Genomic DNA, 17143 nt, shown 5'->3' with positions numbered 1-17143 from the left:
CGCACAACCGTGCGGGTATATATTTTCACATTTATATATATAGATATTTGTTTTACATAATTATTATATATATTTTTAATGTTACTCACATATTTAAATGTTTGTATAAATGTATAATTATGGTAAATATAATAATTTTATAGTTTTCATGCTGTAAATTAAAATCATCACATATATAGGTTGCTTATTATATATTTGTCTTATTGAATTTGCGTTGGATTACTAAACTAAATTTTTTAATGCATGAAACAACATATATGAAAACAATTTGGAGAAATTACATGTTTACCACTTTCATGGTACCACTTTTCATTTTTACAACCACTAAAGAGACATTTTCAAAAATACCTTCTTCATTAAGTGACAAAAGACTCTTATGCCCTTATTATTTATATATATATAATAAATCATTATTTAAATAGCAAAAAAATAAAAATTTAAAAATTTAAAAATTTAAAAAATTTAAAAAAATTTAAAAAAATAAAAAATAAAAAAAAATAAAAAAAAAGTAAATTTTTTTTTCGAATTATACTTTTTCAAATTCAAACTTTTCTATAAATTTTTTTTTCGAATTTTTTTTTTCAAATTTCTTTTTGCAAAACGAAAATTATGTTTGAAACTTTTTTTTTAATATTTATTTATATATTTATTAGAATCCTAAATTTCACATTCCAAAAACCATTCCTCACCCTTCAACTCTAAACCCTAAGTTTAGATTAGTTAACCGTAAGGGTATAATTGTCTTTTACCCTTCATTAAAAGTGAAGGTAAAAGTGGTTAGTGTAAACATAAAAAGTGATACTATGAATGTGCTATTTGTGGCAATATCCCAAACAATTTTGTATTTAATTTATCATAATCATGATCCGTAATTCAAATTGCTAGATTTTTTTAGTAATTTTTTAATGTTTATTAATTTTATATAATAAATTACTGTATATTAAAAAGTTTAAGATAAGCTAAATTTTTATAAATGTATTATATAGTTTACTAATATTAACCTGTTCTACCAACATATTATATTTTTAGCATAAATATTTTATATTTATTAAGTTGATAATATAATATACCTCTATCATATTATATTTTTAGCATAAATATTTTATATTTATTAAAATAAAATATATTAACTTATCAATTAAAAATAATTTTATCATATTTTCTTCAATATAACATTTTATTTTAAAATGATAGATATTATTATAAAATTTATAAAATATGATATAATTTTATTCTTTTAGTAACATTTCATTACTAATTACAAAATTAGTTGAAAATATTTATATTCAATTTATGACAATTAAGATCTTATTATAATCTTTTTCAAGAGATTTGTTAGAATTTTAATTTTTTTTTAAAAAGAAATTAAAAGATATTATGATTAAAGTAGTTAAAATATTATGTATATTAGCATTAGTGATATACATTTAATATAAAATTTAAATGATGGTCCAAATAAAAATATCACTCATCAAAAAATTATGATTTTTATTTTATTAGAAAACAAATTTGAAAAAATTAAAATAAAAATAAATACGTATTTATAACAAAATCTTTAAAAGTTATTAGTAAATGTATTTGTGAAATTAATTAATTTTATTTTATTTAAATTTTCGTTTATAAACCAAAACTATATTCAATTTTAATTTCTAATTATATTTTATGATAATTTAAATTAAAACTAACTAATTTTTGAAATTAAATTTAAAAAGATTCTAAGAAAATTTTAAAAAGATTTTGTTAGAACATTTTAAATATATAATTTGTATTTCAAACAAAATGATAAAGATATTAAAAGATATAATAATGAACTTATGTAAAATATGATATTTTCTAGGAATGGTCCAAACTAAAAAAATCACACATGAAAAAAAAAGTCATGACTTCTGTTTTAATATATAAGATTTGAACGAGAAACTTCAGTTTTATGGCAAAATGATTTGTTTGATATCGATAAAATAATATTTATAAGAATTTAGAAACACAATAATCAACATTTTAGACAATACAACACATTTGGGCCCATTTGTCTCTCTGAGGACGGCTAAGCTAGTTTTTTTTTTTTGACGTCGAACGGCCATTCTATTACTCAGGCTTGAGGTGGTCTGGGTAACCAGACCGGAATAGATACCATGGTACTAACACTATATTTAACTTTTAGATATGATTTATTATGTTTGTGTTTTAGTTTTATTTTTTGAAACGTAGATATAAGATAGAAGATAAGTAAAACAAGATGAATGTATAATAAAAACGCATTGGGACAAGCAGTATCGGTCCAATCCAAAGGTTGGAAGCAAAAAAAGAAATCAAGACCTATTTATCAAAGGTATTTTTTATAAAAAAAAAAAAGCTTTAAAGGAAATGGGGTAAAAGAGGAATAGAAGCCATTACCTCGCTCACACAAAACAGCTAAACTAACCACTAGCCTACTTGAAACTTTTGTATTTTATCGGTCAATTTAAAACTTAACTAAACTAGGGCTGGAAGCCCAAGCTTCTAATGCTTCCCCTCAGGGACGGTACTGGGGACAAGGTTTTAAATTTTAACAATAATTTTGATACGCTTAAACCATCTCAACGTATAACTGTAATATATGGAATCGAATCTTGATTTTGCTCATGTGTTCTTAGGTTGACTGACTTTTTTATCGAGAGTTATGGCTCATTGCAGAAACCCAAGCCTTAAGCTTTTGTGGGTGTTTCTTCTTCTTCTTCTTCTTCTTCTTCTTCCACGATGCTCACTTGAAATTCTAAAGAGAAGGAAAAGATCTGTCTCCTTCTTATGTTGCTGGTGCTTAGGCCGCCATGCTGCTCCTGCTGAACCTTGCATTTGTTGTATTTGTCTTGGCAACAAAGTTAAATTTAAATAGGAACAAAACCGGGCCATCAAACCGGTTTTGACATCGATATGGAATATCCTTCCTGTGTTGGACTGTTGGATATATATAGTAGTGAAGATGGAAGCATAACATTATCAAGAATAAGCGTGGAGAGGAAGTCTACAAGCTTATGGGAAGGATAACATGTTATCCTGGCTAGACTTAGCGACCTTAGTCAAACATGTGTGAACTGGATAAACGTGTTTTGTGCGCCCTGTTTTTCATCTTTTCTGTTTTGTTGTGCTTCTTCTCTCTGTTGTATGCAAAGCGTCATCTTCATCAATCTGACTCTCTTGTGCATTGATTTGCTTTTGGTACGTGTTTGACGCTAAAGGTTTTAGGGAGATGTCTTTGAAGCTGAAGTTTCATCACATGGACCAGTTCCATGCATGATGCAGCTGTTGCTTCACCTATATTTTGTATATGACATATATTATATATATATATAGCCTATTCAAAAAAAAAACACATGTATATATATATACTGTTTAGAGTATCTGGATAGTCAAGAAAAATCAATTCTATCTTTTGTTGTTTTTCAGGAAAAATGACAATTCAAGAACCGATAAACAACAACTGGTGAAAGAACGTCCATTTCTACATGTTTGTTGACGAAGAAACGCATTCATAACTTAAGAACACTTTGAGTTACACAAACAATACAAGAGAGTGGGATTGTGGAGGATCATTGTTGTTCATAATGTCATTCTTAAGAAGTCTTCTATTCAGGTATTGAAATAAGATTTCTTAAGAAGTCTACTCTACAAAAGATATTTTGAGAAGTTTTTCTTCGTAAATATTGGCTTAATTTTGAATTTAAATTTTTTTTCGAAAATGCCAGAGAAGACTTCTTGAGAAGTCTTCTTGGAATAACATGTTAATTTTACAATTGATCGAAGTTTGTCAGAAACTTGACTTTTTATAAAAGATTTCCCGAGAAGTCTTCTCGGGGAAGACTTCTATTGAAGTCTTCTCAATGTCGCAAGAAGTCTACATGGGATACTTTTGCAATTGACTATATTTGACTTTTCCACAGAAGACTATAGAAATCTTCTGTACCAAAGATTTGACCAAAATCCGAAATAAAATTTGAGAGAAGTCTTCTCATTAATATTAAATGTTTCACTATTATTTTTCAATTGCAAAAGTAACCCACACAGAATTCTTGCGACATTGAGAAGACTTTCAGGAGACTTCTATAGAAGTTTTTTTCGAGAAGACTTCACGAGAAATCTTCTATAAAAGTCAAATTTCTGACAAACTTCGGTTAATTGCAAAACTAACCTATTTATCCGAGAAAACTTCTCTGGGATTTTTGGGGTTTTTTTCTTAATAAAGGAAAGTTAAAGGACTTTTAAGGAAATCTTCTTGATGGAGAACACAATTTACGAAGTCTTCTACAAGTTTTCGCAAATAGATCTGAGAAAAAAAAAACGATTATATGTCTTGAGCCTGTGAGATTACTTGTTTAGCTTCTCCAACCAAAACTTCACTACAAAAGGTACCAAGTCGTTAATGACCATGAATCATGAGCTTCAATGTCTCTATGAACCTTACAGAGTTCATAATCAAAATCTTGGTTTTTTTGGATGAATTTGAAGAAAGAGTGAAAGAGATGTGATTTTTGTGCATAAGTAATGAGATATGAAGAGTAAAAATAGAAACTTTGGTTTATTAAAAGTTTTAAATTGGTTGTTCATGGTGGTTAGTGTATTGATGGTAATTGCAATATTGTAAATACTTGGTGAAAATGAGGATGATAGGGTAAAATAATCATTTTCAAAAAAAAAAAAAAGATAATGACATTTTCGTGAATAACTTGAACTTCTAGGGTTAATAGGAAAAAAATATGGGTTAGTTTTGTGTTTGACTTGAAATTTTAGGTCATATTTGAAAAAAAGCCCTTTTCAAAATTGGGTCAAGCAAAATATTTAGATTTATATCCTAATTTTTATTTGGGTTTTTATCAAATATGACCAAAAATTTCAACTCAAACATAAAAATAAGCTATGCTTTTTTGAAACTTTCTTTTTCCTTATTCACCTTAGAAGTTCGAGTTATTCACGAAAATGCAATTATTATTTTTTTCTTTTTTTTTCCGAAAATGAGTCTTTTACCCTATCATCCTCATCTTCACCAAGTATTTACAATATTGTCAATACTATCAATACACTAACCACCATGAACAACCAATTTGAAGCTCTTAATGAACCAACGTTTCAATTTTTACTCTTCATATCTCATTTCTTATGCACATAAATCACATCTCTTTTACTCTCTCTTCAAATTCATCCAAAAAAACCAATATTTTGATTTCAAGCTTTGTAACGTTCATAGAGACATTGAAGCTCATGATCTGTGGCCATTAACGACTTGGTAGCTTTTGTAGTGAAGTTCTAGGTGCTTGGAGAAGCTAAGCAAGCCATCTCATAGATTCAAAGTATGAAATCTTTTTTTTTCTCAGATCTGTTCGCAAAGACTTTCAGAAGACTTTGGGAAGACTTTCAGAAAACTTTGCTAGATGTGTTCTCCATCAAGAAGATTTCCCTAGAAGTCTTCTAACTTTCCTTTTTAAGAAAAAAAAACCACAAAAATCCCAGAGAAGACTTCTCGAAATGTCTTCTCGGATAAACATGTTAGTTTTGCAACTACCGAAGTTTGTCGGAAATTTGACTTTTTAAGACTTCTCAGGGAAAACTTCTATAGAAGTATTCTAAAAGTTTTTCCGAAGTCTTCACACTATCGCAAGAAGTCTGCGTGGGTTGCTTTTGCAATTGAAAAATAATAGTAAAAGATTTAATATTAATGAGAAGACTTCTTTGGAAGACTTCTATAGAAATCATTTCTGAAAATGTCGAATATAGTCAATTGCAAAAGTATCCAAGGTAGAATTCTTACGACATTGAGAAGACTTCGGTCAATTGCAAAACTAACATGTTTATCCAAAAAGACTTGTCGAGAAGTCTTTTCTGGCATTTTAGAGAATTTTCAAATTCAAAATTAAGCCAATATTTACCAAAGAAAACTTCTCAAAATGTCTTCTTTAAAGTAGACTTCTTAAGAAGTTTTTCTTCGTAAATTTGCAATTGCAAAAATGACCTAAATAGATGACCTTTTAGGAAGTCTTCTACGCCAATGTTTAATAAAATTTCATTTTCTCTACAATTAAAATGACTTTTTAATATTTTCTTATTAATTCATGTGTATTAGTAAATATTGGGCATTCTTGATGAAATTCATAACTTATTTGGTGATAATTATGAGATTTCAAATATTTATGTTTGCTGATGTTTCTAGCTAATCCGAGAAGACTTCTTAAGATTTTTCTAGAGAAGTCTTCTACGTTAGATTTTCAAGTGTAAAGTAACTTCAAGATATCTTTTTAACTTTCAATAGTGTTAACTAACTTCAAGAATATCAAGTCATGTGGTTTAATGTGTATTTTTGGATCGTAAGATATAATTTTTAACCTACATCAGATTTAAAATCTCAGCTTTCACTTAAAATTCAAGTTTGATCTTTTGTGGATTTGACTAAGTTTTCTTGTGAAGTCTTCTCTCTTAGTTTTAGTAAATTTGACTAAGTTTTTGTGTAGTTTTGTTTTGTTATGAGTTGATAGAATGATTTAAAATTTCTTGGTATGATGTATCAATAACTTCAATAATGTCAAGTACTTTTGAAAAAACGTGAACATATTTACCAAATTCTTTTGATTAACATTTCTTCAAGTTTATAAAAGAACTAGGTTAAGACCCGCGCCTTGCGCGGAATGAACATTATATATATATTATTTTATATATTAAATATTTTTACATATTATGAAATAATAAATATATATTGAATAATTAAAAGTCAGTAACTATTAAATATATAATTAAATTAGTGTGAACATATAAATCAATTTTATTAATCCAAATTTCTTTTTTAATATTTGATAAGATATGTAATTAAATTTAAATGATACTAACATACATAGTATATTTTAGTATATTTTTAATATTAATGTCTATTTAATGATGATTTCTACTCATATAGTTTTTTTTTATCATTTGTATCTTTTATAGAAAAAAAATTAAATTACTGATAACAAAATTTTCTTTGTGGGATTAATAGTTTTAATAATTTATAATAAAAAAAAATAAGTTGTCAATGTTCGTTCAAAACTTTTACCAAAAACGTTATTCAAAGTAAATTTTGAAACTAAAAGATTTATGTATTTTATATGGTTTATAGTTTAATTTAAAACGACATAACTATATATATATATATATATTAATCTTAATAATTAATTAAATTATACTTTTTACTTATATAATTTTGTAATCATTTGAATGTGAGACTTTTAACAGTTTTAGTAATTTATAGTCGTTTTTCAAAATTCAAAATATAACATATACAGAAAAATCTAATTTTTTTATTATATGGTTATTGTGGTTGTTTAATTTATTTAATAGTTTAAAATTAAACAAATATGATAGAAGATACACTAATTTTTATCAAATCTTTATTATTCAAAATCATTAATTGCCATATATACTCTAGCCACATTAGGCAATTCTGTAAATTTTATTTTTAAGGAAATAATGAAGTACATTAATAATGAATTGATTGTTAGTTTAATAAAAAGCTTATTATATAATTAGATGGACCAACATATTTCTCTAATGATTCTAAAAATCATTCTAGTGATGACATGTGGCAACAAAAAGAAGTTGTAATGCTTCTCAAATAATATATAGGGTATTCACAACTAAAATAGTACACATACAAATAATAAAACAGACCATAAACAAAACTACACATGGAGCTAGATATCATTTCTCAATATAGATAAACTTGAACTCCAGTTGACATCATTCATTTGTACCAATTTGGGCAGAATACTTCGGAAGACTTCCCGAAGACTTCGTGGGAAGTCTTCTAGCATAAATACATTAGAAGACTTCTTGGGAAGTCTTCCGAGAGTTTTCTAAGAAGTTTTCCAAAGTCTACTCAGATCTGAAAAATATATGCATATTCAAAAGCATTCAAACGGCTTCAAGACAGAGAAATCTTCAAAAATAAATTTTTAGGCTTAAATAATAAACAAAACAATCACATTTGGTTGAATCTATAACTTTTTAGAATCTAATACATATCCAAATTTTGTACCACTTTGGGCAGAAAACTTAGGAAGACTTTCTGAAGACTTCGTGGAATGTCTTCTAGCATAAAGTGCATTCGAAGACTTCTCAAGAATTCTTCTGAGAGTCTTCTAAGAGTCTTCTGGGAAGTCTTCTACCGTCTAACTCAGATCTGAAAAATTCAGATAAAACTTCAAAAATATTGTTTTTATGCTTAATAATAAACAAAACAGACACTTTAGGTTGAATCTATAACTTTTTAGAATCTCATATATAAAACACACAAAATACATATCAAAAATTTGTATCACTTTGGGCAGAAGTTCTAGCATAAAATGCATAGGCTTGCCTAGAAGTCTTCCGAGAGTCTTCTAAAGAAGTCTTTCGAAGTCTGTCTCAGATCTGAAAAATCTGCAAATTCAAAAACATTGACATGACTTCAAAATAGAAAAAAACTTTAAAAATATACTTTTATGCTTAAACAATAAACAAAGCAGTCACATTAGGTTGAATCTATAGTTTTTTTAGAATTTAATATATAAAACACACAATAATACATATCCAAAAGTTATAGATCTACTTTTGAAGGAGTGAAAGAAGAGAACCATGTAATGAAAAACCTGCAAAAACAAGATAAATTAGTGAAAAGACATAAAAGAAATGAGAAATGGATTAAGAGTTTGGTGTTTTGATGTTCAAAGAGATTAGAGAGAGGTTGAAGAGTTTTAGAGTGAGAAACATTGCATTTTTGTTGAAGCCATTTGAGAGGAAAAAGGAGAATGTGTAAATTTTATTTATAAATGAAGACAAAAAATTATAATTAGATAAAATATTTTTGACATAGAAGTCTTCTTGGAAAATAATTTCATACCCTAAAATAAAATACATGTGAAGACTGCTGGAAGACTTCGCTTTAGGCGAGAAACTTTAATTCTACTAAATTTTAGGCGGGAAACTTAAATTCTACAAAAATTTAAGCAGAAATATGCTAGAAGACTTATTGAAGTTCTTGGGAAGTCTTATTGGGAAGTTCTCTTGTGAAGTCTTCTGGAAGTCTTCTTGGAAGTCTTCCAAACCACAATATAATCAAATAACTAACTAAATAGTAAATAATAGTTCATTAAACTTAAAATAAACTTATAAAGTGTTTAATATACATAAAATTAAACACATGTAGGTCAGATTTTTGAAGTTAAGATACCAAAATCTAGCCCTAAATACAAATAATACTATAACATATGTTACTAAACCTAAACTAAAGTCTTTTCAGAGTCTTCCATACCCTATAATCAAATAACTAGGCAAAAAACACTTCTTTAAACTTAAAATGAAACTTAGAAAGTGTTTAAATCAAGTTATTAGATAGTCACTAAACAAGTCAAACTATTTTTTTTTTAAGATAAGGTTTCAAAATCTAACCCTAAAAATACCAACAATAATATAACATATGTTACCAAACCTAAACCAAAGGCTATCATGACTCAATCTACATTTTTAAAATAATTGAATTTTAGTAAAACTAAATTTCTATCATTTAGAAATGCTTATTAATACATGATTTTGATTTTTTCTCTTTCAAAATATTTTTTTTATAAAATTTATTAATTACTTTTAAAATCTAATACATGAGAAGATTTTCCTCAGAAGACTGGAAGACTTCGATTTAGGCGGAAAACCTAAATTCTTCTAAAATTTAGGTGGAACCATAAATTCTACTAAATTTAAGCGGGATATGCCAGAAGACATCTTGGGAAGTCTTTTGTGAGTCTTCGGATCCTATAATCGAATAACTAGCAAAAACACTTCCTTAAACTTTTAAGATACTTAGAAAGTGTTTAAATCAAGTTATTAGATAGTCTCTAAACACATATAGGTCAAAAACAGTTTTTAAAAAGATAAGATTTTGAAATCTAAACCTAAAAATACCAACAATACTATAACATTAGGTAGTAACCCGTGCTATGCGGAGAGTAAAATAGTTTATTAGATTATTTATTGTATGTCGTACCAAAGGATTTGTTGTATAGTTTTTTTTTCTGTGGATGAGCATCATATATTCCTTCGGATTTAGTTAATCTATTCGGATTTCAGATTTTTTGGGTTAGAAATTTAAATCGTATTCAGATATTTACAAATTTTGGTTTGGATTTGGTTCGAATCATTGCGAGTTCGATTCAGATTTGAGTCCGGATACCCATTTTAATTATGTATTTTTAACAAAAATCCAAATAAACTTAATATTAAAGTAAAATAATATAAAACATAAAAAAATTTAATAATGTAAGACTAAATATTTAAATTTACATAAAAATTAGTTTAATTTAAATATTTGGATGGAGAACAAATAAATATTTTTTGTATTTTGAACATTTTCTGTTATTTTTAGATATTTACTTGTGACTATGTTGATAATTTTAGATAATATCATATTTTTGAATATCTAACAGATATAAATTTAAAACAATTAACATATTTAAATATATAATTGTGATTTAGATATTTCTGGTATCCAAGTTATTTTAGTGTGGATCAGATTAAAGTCTGGTTATCTGGATATTAAATTTTTAGATCCATCTGAGTAATTAATCAGTTTTAGTTTATGGTTAGTATTGCTTTCAAATCTAGTTCAGTTTGGTTTTTTGGATTTTTATATTTTATCCAGACTTACTTTCTTTTACTAGTATAAAGCAAAATAAAATAAGTGTAAAACAAATATTCTCGGTTTATTTAACATACATAATTATTGAACTATACTTTAAAAATACCAATAAAATGGTTGAGAGTCGTGTCAATATTTTTGGGCATGTTGCAAATTGACGTAGTCTAAAACTAATAACTTGTATTTTCATATAATGTGATCTCTTCACCCATCGCATGAATTATGTTTTCAATCGATTTCACAAATTTTCTTTTTTTTAAAAAAACTTTTCTGATTTCTGATTTTTTTCTTGTAATCAAATTATAGTTCTAATTTTTGATCTGATAAGAAAACTCCGTAAAGAAAAACAATATTTGCTTAACTAAAGATCCTACTTTGTGTGTAGTATTTTTACCTCAATTTCCTTAATTCATAACAATCAAAATTATTTTTTGTTTTCGTGTACATAAGCCTCAACCATGACTAAGTTCGGCAAGATACAAAACTTTCAATTTCTAAAAACATTCTCATTCAATCATTTTAGTTGATGTGAATCACAATAATTTTTTAGTTTCTTTCTTTCAAAATGATATTGTTTAGTAGTTGTACGGAGAAAACTTTATTTTACTAATACAAAGGTTAAAAGTTGAAGAACTAAAAATAAGATGATTAAAAAAAATTAGTGTCAACACATTAAATTGTATGCGGTTGAATTAAAAAAATAATATTTGAACGCATTAATTTTTAAATGATTGTGAGGCCGACACGTCATCATACTCAAATTGAAATCGATGTGAGGTTGACACGTGTTCAATATAGTGTGAAAGCATTAACTCACAATTCTTCTCTTTTAATATATAGGGGATATGTTACCAAAACCTAAACCAATGACTATCATGAATTAATCTACATTCACTCATCTATGTTGAAAATAATTCAATTTTAGTAAAACTAAATTTACATCATTTAGAAATATTTATTATTACATGATTTCAATTTTTTCCCATCAAAATATTTTTATTAAAATTTTAAATTATTATAAAGATCTACTGAATGAGAAAACTTACAAAGAAGTTTTATCTGAAAATATTCTTTGTAAGTCTTCTCATGGGAAGGGTTATTATAGCAAAACTCAATACTTGTTTTATGTTTGATCATAAGGAGGTTGTTGTAATTTCATTAGATTTTTGGTTTATTTTTGCATTTGATTGAATTTTTGGTACACTTTTGTATTCAAAATCAAATTTTGAGTCATTTTTGACAATTTCTCTTTTTAATATACTTATTTAATTAAGTTCAAATAACTTGATAAATTAAAATTAATGACTCATCGGTTAAAATTATTGAGAACATGACAAATAAAAAAAACATTATCTAAAATTCTAAAAACATGACAAATAAAAAAAACATTATCTAAAATTCTAAAAACATGACAAGTGATCAAATTCAATTCTCAAATAATAGTATTGATTTCAGAATTTAATTTAATCAATATAATGAAGAATTAGTTGGGACGTGGGATTTAAAATTGTCTAGCTGCCCTTCCTAGAAGAGAGAAAATAAAATTGTTCATAGAGTGACCCACATCAAACCAAGAAACTTATTATAAAACCCTTTCTATATAAAGAGTATATATACTAATTAAAGAAATTAAAAATCATGTAATCTGTCAAAAGTCCAAATCCCAAAATCAGATCATCTCTCTTCCCAAAAGCCAAGTCCATACCTTCCTCCTTCATTCATTTCCTAAACCAGCAAGATCCTGTGAACAAAAGCTTTCCATTTTTCCTTTTTAACTCACAATCATCGTTTACTCCATCTGATAAAACCCACAAACTCTCTTTCTTTTTCATCATGACTACAGCAACTTCGATGAACCCATCTCTCTTTCGTGTAATCTGTATACTCCATTCTGTAATAGCTCTAACGAGTGGAACCCTGATGATGTTCTACACAGAGAAAGCGTCCATCTTTGGACCAGGAAGTGAGATTGCTAGCAAACTAAAGGGTTCAACGCCACATGATGAGCTTCTCATTCAGATTTCTCAGTCGTTCTCTGGTTTGCTTCTCTTTGCCATTGGGTTTGTACTGTTCATGGTGTCTTTCGTGAAAGACAGAGAGTTTCATAGCTTCTTCGCTGGAGGGTCTGTGATTCTTTCTTTACGTGTTAATGGCTTCGTGGAGGGTTTTGTTCGAGTGGAGAATCGAAGATCTTGCTTATGAATGGCCTAAACAAGCTCTTGGAGACATAGCTTTGGGGATCTCTTGGGTTTTCTTTCTTGTTTATTCATGGAGAGAAAAGTACGATTGATTGGTTGATGATGTAATTAGTTTTTGTTCTAACTTGTGGGATAAGTAAAAAGATTTCATCTTCAGATTTGGTTAAAAGGAAACTGGAAACATTTGTCCGAATTCAGACAAGATCAAACAATAAACAGTTTGGTTCACATATATATTCAGAAGATCAAAGTAAAACGGCTGATTTTTTTAAATAAATTTTGTGTTGTTTTTTAATGTCTTGTTCTATATTAATATATGCTGTGTAGATCCCCTATTTATCCATCGAAAATCATTCTGAAAGGAGAATCTGATATTTTTATTTTAAATTACGTTAGGTGATAACCCGCGCCCTGCGCAGAGGGAGGAGATTTTTAAAGTATTATAACTTTTAATATGTAGACATAATAAAAGTTAAAATCATAGTAAGAAAAAAATATATAAGAAAGTACGGATTATAGTTAAGAATTTTAGTATGTCAATATAAATTTATATGCGATGGACTTTAAAATTAAATTGTATATTTGTTTGCATGCGGGTAAATTATAAATATAATATTAAATGAAACATACGCAATAGTCTAATAAAATATAAAAGGAACAATGTATAAAAAAACAAAAGAAAATAAAAAATAGAAACAAAATAACTGTTGTCAATAATGCCTTCAAAAGTCTTCGTTTGCAATCATATTATGAGCAAGCAAAGAGATCATCTAGAGAAATTCAAAATATTATTTAACAAAATATGTGAATGCATGTATTACCTCAATCGTAAAGCATCAATTTCGGGAACACCAATGGGTTCGAAGACAATTTTGGAAAACTCATCAATGTTAGTAACCCTTTTAAGTCGGCCTTATTATGAAATATGAAAAATATTAGCAAAATATACATATAATATCAGCTCCTATTAATCTATTGTATATACAATAAATACAATAGATTACTTTGTCCCCAATTAATTTGCCAACACTGTAAAACACATAATACTATGTCTGCATCTATAGAATTCCATAAATCATTGAAAACATGAGCAAGTGCACCATAAGCGACACACTTAATGACGACGTTACTGTAAAAAAAAAGGGGATCAAACCATGTGATACTATACAAGTGTATATCTTTCTTTTTACAGATGTTGAATACTTACGGGATGTGTAGTACAAAAAAAACGGATTTTGTGGTCGATGATACCATTATTTCCGTTAGTAGGTTCCATCATATATTCTTCAGGAAATCATACTCCTATCACTTGACCATAAATATCTGATTGGATAGGCCAAAATATTTACACATATTTAGATACATAATATTATCAATATGAACACATTCATCGATTATTTCGCTGCTCTCAATTTTCATTTAATTATATAGAAGAGAAAACATACCAATAGGAAATTTAGGATGATGTAAGCCGCGGTAGAGATCATCCCAGTTTGGAAAACAATAAAAGCTGGAATGTTTTATAGGATCGATCTTCACAATGACAGAGGAGTTAGTGAGGTTAATATTGTATCGGTTCCTTGTCAATCGAACACGCTCTGCTGCATGGGATAGCTCGAAATCTTTAATTTCATAGGAGTGACCTTCCTCCAATGGCATATCAGCTGAGAAACGATTTGACATAATGCCTTGAATACATTGTACCACGTTTAAAGAAACACTTATTTTGTTGCCTTATTTAAATGAAACACTTCTAAATTTTCGAACATACCATAAAGTTTTTCATAGGAAGGAGTTAATATGCTGTCTTAGTTAAATCCCCGTTTTTTTTTTGAAATCGGAATGTAATCAAGTGTAAATGACTTACCATAGACAATCCCTTTTGAAATAGGAATGTAATCGATGTTATTTTTGAAATCTGAAATCATATAGTATAATGTAATGACCAGTGGCATTTGTTAGTAATTATTCTAGTTGATAAATGTTTTTTTTTTAAGTAAGTGAAAGTGCATGTGGTGATGACACCTAGGAAATGGCACTCATGTAATAAACACATGAAGTCAATGTTTATTTCTATCAATGCTCCTCATTTAATAAGAAAAGGATATCCCCTATATATTAAAAGAGAAGCATTACAATATATTTTGTAGCCACATGTCATCACCACAATCATTCTTAGAATCCCATATAAATATATAATAAGTTTTTTATTAAAACTAACCATAAATTAATCATAAATGTTCATCATTGTTTCCTTAAATAAAAATCACGCAATTACCTAATGTGGCTAAAGTATATATGACAATTAATAATTTTGAATAATAAAGATTTGATAAAAATTAGTATATTCGCTATCATTTTTTAAAAACTTTAACTTATTAAAATAAAATAAACAACTACATTAACTATATAATAAAAATTTAGATTTTTTCGTATATGTTATATTTTGAATTTTTAAAAACAAATATTAATGACTAAAGTTATTAAAAATCTCACATAGAAATTTTTGTGATCCATGATTTAGAATTTATGTTATAACAAGATACAAATGATTACGAAATTATATAAGTAGGAAGTCTCATTTAATAAATATTATATATATATGTATATTAATAGTTTTAAAATAAATTATATACCATATAAAATACATAAGTATTTTAATTTTAAATTTAAATTTGTTCTGAATTTTTTTGATAAAAATTTTGAACAATTATTGACAACTTAATATTTAGATTTTAAACTTTGCATTGATAGTTTTTAAAATTATAAATTATTAAAATTATTAAACATCCCACAAATGTTTTACTGTTATCATTGATTTAATTTTTTTTATAAATAAATACAAATGATCAAAAATAATATGAATATAAAATCTTTTTTAACTGATGTCAATATTTAAAAAGTATTATATATCTATGTTAATATCTTTTAAACTTAATTTTATACCATATAAAATAGAAAAAAATGTTTGCCTGGATTAATAAAATCTATTTAAGTATTTGTACCAATTTAATTATATACGTAATAGTTACTAAAATTTTAATTATTCAATATATAGTTATTATTTCATAATATGTAAAAAATATATAATACTTAAAAATAATTTATATAATATTCATCATGCGCAAGGCGCGGATCTTAACCTAGTTTACATTATTATATTTGTTACTCTTGTCAATTTGTGAAAATAGCGTAAACATATGTTTACATGCTAGTTATAATAAATGATGGAATTTTGAAGGATCATATGACTGTACAGGTTGTTTCATGAGTGTCTTGCACACGCACTATTAGCTTACTATGATTTCCTTAGAAAACTAACCATAAATTAATCATTGTTAGAATCCTTAGAAAATATGTTGGTCCATATAAATATATAATAAGTTTTTTATTAAACTAACCATAAATTAATCATAAATGTTCATCATTGTTTCCTTAAATAAAATCACGGAATTACCTAATGTGGCTAAAGTATATATGACAATTAATAATTTTGAATAATAAAGATTTGATAAAAATTAGTATATTCTCTATCATTTCTTAAAAACTTTAACTTATTAAAATAAAATAAACAACTACATTAACTATATAATAAAAATTTAGATTTTTCGTATATGTTATATTTGAATTTTAAAAACAAATATTAATGACTAAAGTTATTAAAAATCTCACATAGAAATTTTGTGATCCATGATTAGAATTTATGTTATAACAAGATACAAATGATTACGAAATTATATAAGTAGGAAGTCTCATTTAATAAATATTAAATATATATATATATATTAATAGTTTTAAAAAATAAATTATATACCATATAAAATACATAAGTATTTTAATTTTAAATTTGTTTTGAATTTTTTTATAAACATTTTGAACAATTATTGACAACTTAATATTTAGATTTTAAACTTTGCATTGATAGTTTTTAAAATTATAAATTACTAAAATTATTAAACATCCCACAAATGTTTTACTGTTATCATTGATTTAATTTTTTTATAAATAAATACAAATGATCAAAAATAATATGAATATAAAATATTTTTTAACTGATGTCAATATTTAAAAAGTATTATATATCTATGTTAATATCTTTTAAACTTAATTTTATACCATATAAAATAGAAAAAAAATGTTTGGCTGGATTAATAAATCTATTTAAGTATTTGTACCAATTTAATTATATATGTAATAGTTACTAAATTTTTAATTATTCAATATATATTTATTATTTCATAATATGTAAAATATATATAATACTTAAATAATTAAATATAAT

General features: G+C 26.1%; 1 pseudogene; it reads left to right on the top strand.

The window, feature by feature from the left end:
* Nucleotides 1-11956: 11956 nt before the first annotated feature.
* LOC125601956 lies at nt 11957-14034 on the top strand (annotated as a pseudogene).
* The last annotated feature ends 3109 nt before the right edge of the window (nt 14035-17143 follow it).

The sequence above is a fragment of the Brassica napus genome, unplaced genomic scaffold, assembly GCF_020379485.1.
Source record: "Brassica napus cultivar Da-Ae unplaced genomic scaffold, Da-Ae ScsIHWf_2707;HRSCAF=3468, whole genome shotgun sequence".
NCBI lineage: Eukaryota > Viridiplantae > Streptophyta > Magnoliopsida > Brassicales > Brassicaceae > Brassica > Brassica napus.
Note: the sequence above shows the minus strand (reverse complement) of the source record. Positions and strands in the feature narration are given on the sequence as shown.